The sequence below is a fragment of the Berghia stephanieae genome, chromosome 6, assembly GCF_034508935.2.
Source record: "Berghia stephanieae isolate SIO BIC M18660-M18661 chromosome 6, UCSD_Bste_1.3, whole genome shotgun sequence".
NCBI lineage: Eukaryota > Metazoa > Mollusca > Gastropoda > Nudibranchia > Aeolidiidae > Berghia > Berghia stephanieae.
In genome coordinates this window covers 56,031,472-56,036,471 of record NC_088365.1, presented here as the reverse complement: position 1 = coordinate 56,036,471, position 5,000 = coordinate 56,031,472, and positions in this window count along the sequence as shown.

Below are 5,000 nucleotides of genomic sequence, written 5' to 3'. Positions count from 1 at the left end.
TGATTTATGAGTGTAGGATGGTGTTGGAATAGGGACTCCCTTGTTTTCGCCGTGGGTGGTGTAGACTATGAAGGCAATGAAAGAACGGAGGGTTATCATGTTCCATCAGTGTTAAAACACCCTCATCAATCTTATGCATCAACCGAGATACCGTTAGATACCCTGTCCTATGTTTCGGCTTGGGCCGATGTTCAACTGGCAGTCTGCGATTTGAGGTCGAAGAAGGAAGACCTGTACAGCCTGTGTGTTGGCTGGAATTCTGTTTGGCTATGTTGAAGCCACAGTGAAAAGGGCCCAAAGTGGCCAGTATTTTATGTCGCACCCGAATATGGGCTCTCAGGCGATATGTGTTGGGCCTGTGTGTTGGCCAGCATTGTGTTTTAGGCTGTATTGTAGCCGAAGTGGGCCTAATATGGCCAGTATTTTGTATATCGTACCCGGTTATGGGCTCTAAGCGATATTGTGTTTTTGTAATTTGTGCTCGGTGAGAATATATAAAATTTATAATATTGTTTTGATGTGCTGAGTAATCATCAAGTGATTAAGTGATTAATATCGTAAAATTATTTCACTTATCTTAAAGTTTAAAATAATATACAGTTTTATTGTTTTCGTGAATAATTAATTCATTGAGTTTAATTGTGTTGAAATTGAGAACGTGACCTCAGTTAAATGAATTATTTTTAAGTAAATACTAATTGATCACTTACGCTATCATTGTGTCTATGGTAATTTCATTTTTACTAATATATCTATATCTATCTTCTAATATAGTGAAGAGCTGACGGGGCTAGGACATAGCGCCCGGTAAATGTGTTTGCATCTTTGAACTTTGTAATTTTGACGGGGCTAGGACATAGCGCCCGGTAAATGTGTTTTGAACCCTTTTGAACAATATAAGTTTTGAGAAATATGAACAAAATACAATGTAACGTTTGTAAAGATGAGGAAGTAACACTCGATCTATGTGTTTTATTAGGAACAATTTTGGATTTGAACAGGCTGGAACACCGCACCCTGTGTGAACAATTTTGTTGATTAATTTTATTCTCCTTTCGGAATATGAACAGTTTATTTTGACCCTATCTGTAATTAATAATTTCATTATTAGTGGGAATTAATGAAACGGTTGGAACCTGGGTGAAGTATAGTTTATTTTGGTTAAAACTTACATGAATTTTATATTGCATTACTACTTTTTACTTGTATGTACTTTTGATTTTTCCTGTCAATATATGCAATGTTATTCTGTTTTGCTCAATAACTATGAGCTGTTCCCCTTTCTTTTACTTTAAATAAATAATAATGGCTCTCTTGTCAGATACGGTGTTCTGTTGGTGATTGTAACGTCCACGTCTACCTCTCCACACTTTAAGGTCATAAGCGGCCTTCGCATCCATTGCGAGTTGCGAACGCACCTTGTGACATGAATTGGCGCTGCGAGCAGGGTTTCTTATTGTGTGGTTTGGTGGTCTGACGTTATACATCAACAGACACCTTCGTTTCTGAGAAGTCAATGCCTCTTATTGTTGTGGGGATTTAGAGTCGCTTCCTGTACTGATACATATCAGGGGGTTGGGCTGTCAGATCTAATTTCAGGCGCTACCTCTCATCATTTAACGACTATGTACTGTCTGTAATGTAAAGCTATAGTTTGGGTGAGTGAAATGATATCACGTAATTGTTCAGGCGTAACAAGGTTACACTGATGTTGTAGGGTACGCGCGGCGTATCGCTACTTATTGTTTTGTTCATAAAGCGAGTGAACCACGAACTATGAAAGGCCAGTGTGAAGGGCCTTAATACTTTAATTTGATTAAAGTCTAGATAATGTTGTTTTGGTATAATGTAGTGGTCATCGCTTGATTGTTTTAACTTTTTGAACTGACGAAGCGTCAGCTGTTATTACTGATTTTGCTATTGTTTGTTTGACAATAGGTATACTGGGTAGATTTTTATCTGCATTTAGCTGATCCTTCTCTTTTTATATTATTCAATCTATCGATTTTTTAAAGTACGTTGCGATAAATATTTTGTCATTATGGATGTGGAACGGTTGTTAAAATGTGGGGAAAAGTTGGGTTTACATGGCGACGAACTGAGAGTGTGGGTGGAAGAAAAGTTGGAACGGGACAGAGAGGAAAAGGAGAGAGAGAGGTTTGAGAAAGAGAAAGAGCGTGATGCAGTCGCAGAACAAACGAAACAACAAGCTCTTCTTGTTGAAAGGCAGCTGGAACTAGAGCGCCTAAAAATTGAAAATTCAGTGGTCCCGGTTCGAACCCCTTCCTCCACTGACAGTGAACCCTCGACTGGCAGTTGTGGAGCTAAAAGTCCTCGCCTGCCATATTTTGATGAATCGAAAGATCAGATAGATAGCTATCTACTCAGGTTTGAAAGATATGCAACCGTAAATCGATGGAGAGAAGAGGATTGGGCGATTCATTTGTCGGCGTTGCTTAGAGGCAATGCGTTGGACGTGTACACTCGCTTGGACGAGGTAGACGCTACCCAGTATGATAATGTAAAGTGCGCGTTATTGAAACGCTACAATTTAACGGAAGACGGCTTCTTAGAGCGTTTCCGTAAAAGTAGACCAGAAATAGGAGAAAGGATGGGTCAGTTTCGAACCCGTATATCCACATATCTGGAAAAGTGGATAACTATGTCCGGCAAGGATAGAACAAAGCCTGAGGACATCTTGGACTTGATTGTTAAAGAACAGCTCGTAAATTTTTGTAACAAGGAGCTGGTGGTTTTCCTGAAGGAAAGAAAACCAAATACATCTATGGAAGTAGTCGACACTGTAGAGAAATATGTCGAAGCGCACGGGACTGCCGGCGCTTTCTCAAGAACTGTGTCATATCAGAATGGCAAGGTTCCAAGCAAACAGCAAGATGGTCACAAAGCTGTCATGAAACTAACTACTTCAGTAATTAGATGCCACAACTGTTTTAAAGTTGGACATTTGAAGAGGGATTGTAAGAACAGACCACAAATCTCTGCAATACAAAGAGACACGAAATGTGGATACTGTGGTCGTAGGTACCACTCCACTGAGCAGTGCTGGGAAAGAAAAAGGATGGAGAATACTGATAAGAAGACTTTTGGAGTAGCGGCTATGAATACTCCAGAACCGCTGCCATGTTGTAACAATGCACAACATCATGTTGCTAACAATGGTATCATGAACAACACTAACTCTCAACGTCAAGCGCCGAGGGAAAATAAAGAATCTTGACAATTAATTACGGTGTCCGCAGCATGTTCGGGACACGCGATAGAGACGACAGGTATGCCGGTCGCCATTGGTTGGATAAATCGGCAGTAGTTGTGTTGTCATTAGAAAAGGCCTTGTGAGTAGAGAAAAGAAAGAACAAGAAAAGAGAGTGAAGGTCAGTCTAGCTGATGGGAAGACTGTGAGTGCCCCACAAACTGAAGCGTGGCTTGATTGTCCATATTACAAGGGAAGAGTGACGGCTCTAGAAATGGCCTCACCTTTGTATGACGTAATTTTGGGAAATATACCAGGAGTCAAATGCCCAGGAACGCCAATAAAATATGACGATCGCTCTGATTCTTCAGTCCACGAGAATCTCATAAGAAATGATTGTGAGCACTCAGCTCAAGCAGCACAGACAAGGGCACAAAAAGAGAAGAGGATGGAACCATTGATCACTGCCCCCTCAGTGGAAACAGGTGTTAGTACGGCTGTTTTGAAAGAAAAACAGACCAAAGACGAGACATTGAAATGTGCGAGAGAGGCAGCAGTTACGAAAGAAGTGAAAAAGACTGGTGCCAATAATAAAAGTTGGTTTGAATATGATAGAGGGGTTCTAGTACGATATTTTCAATCACCAAAGATTGAGCACGGTGACGTGATTAGACAAGTCATGGTCCCAAAAGATTTGCGAGAGACAGTGATGCGTTTAGCTCATGAGTCCATACTCTCTGGACATCTCGCTGCCAAGAAAACGACTGAGCGCATTCTCAGCAATTTCTACTGGCCCAACATTTGGGATGACGTCACCCGCTTCTGTAGATCGTGTGACCAATGTCAAAGGTCAACGGCAAAAGGAATGATCCCAAAAGTGCCTCTGACTGAAGTTCCGCTGATAGACGAACCATTCAGTCGAGTAGCGGTAGATTTGGTAGGACCAATTATTCCTGCATCAAATAGAGGGAATCGCTACATGCTTACTGTGGTAGATTACTGCACACGGTACCCGGAAGCTGTAGCCTTGAAAAACATAGAAACCGCGACAGTTGCGGAAGGCCTCGTCGACATTTTCAGTAGGACGGGGATACCAAAAGAGATATTAAGCGACAGAGGTACACAGTTCACCTCAGATTTGATGAAAGAAGTCTGTAGACTACTGTCTGTGAAACAACTTACCACAAGTCCATATCACCCTCAGTGTAATGGGCTGGTGGAGAAGTTTAATGGCACTCTCAAAGGGATGCTTAAGAGATTGGCTACAGAGAGACCGTCAGATTGGGATCGATATCTCAATGCGGCCCTGTTTGCCTACCGTGAAGCACCACAGAGTCCTTGGGCTTCTCCCCTTTTGAATTGTTGTTCGGTCGCCCAGTACGAGGCCCGATGACAATTCTCAGAGAGTTGTGGACGGAGTCTATTGAGGACGAAGAGGTAAAGACAACATACCAATATGTTGTAGACCTAAAAGAAAAACTTGAGACTACTATCCATATGGCCCATGAAAATTTAAAGAGGGCCTCAAAAAGGCATAAGGCATATTTCGATAGAAAAGCCAAGATGCGCAACTTCAAAGAAGGTGACAAAGTGTTGTTGTTGCTCCCGACAAAGCACAACAAAATTGAATTGAAATGGCAAGGTCCATTTGAAGTTCAACGTGTAGTTGGACATAATAATTATGTAATACAGGCTGGTACTTCAAAGAAAACGTACCACGCAAATTTATTGAAACGGTACTATGACCGGAGCACCGCGGACATAAACGGAAGTGGAATTCTTCAATGTG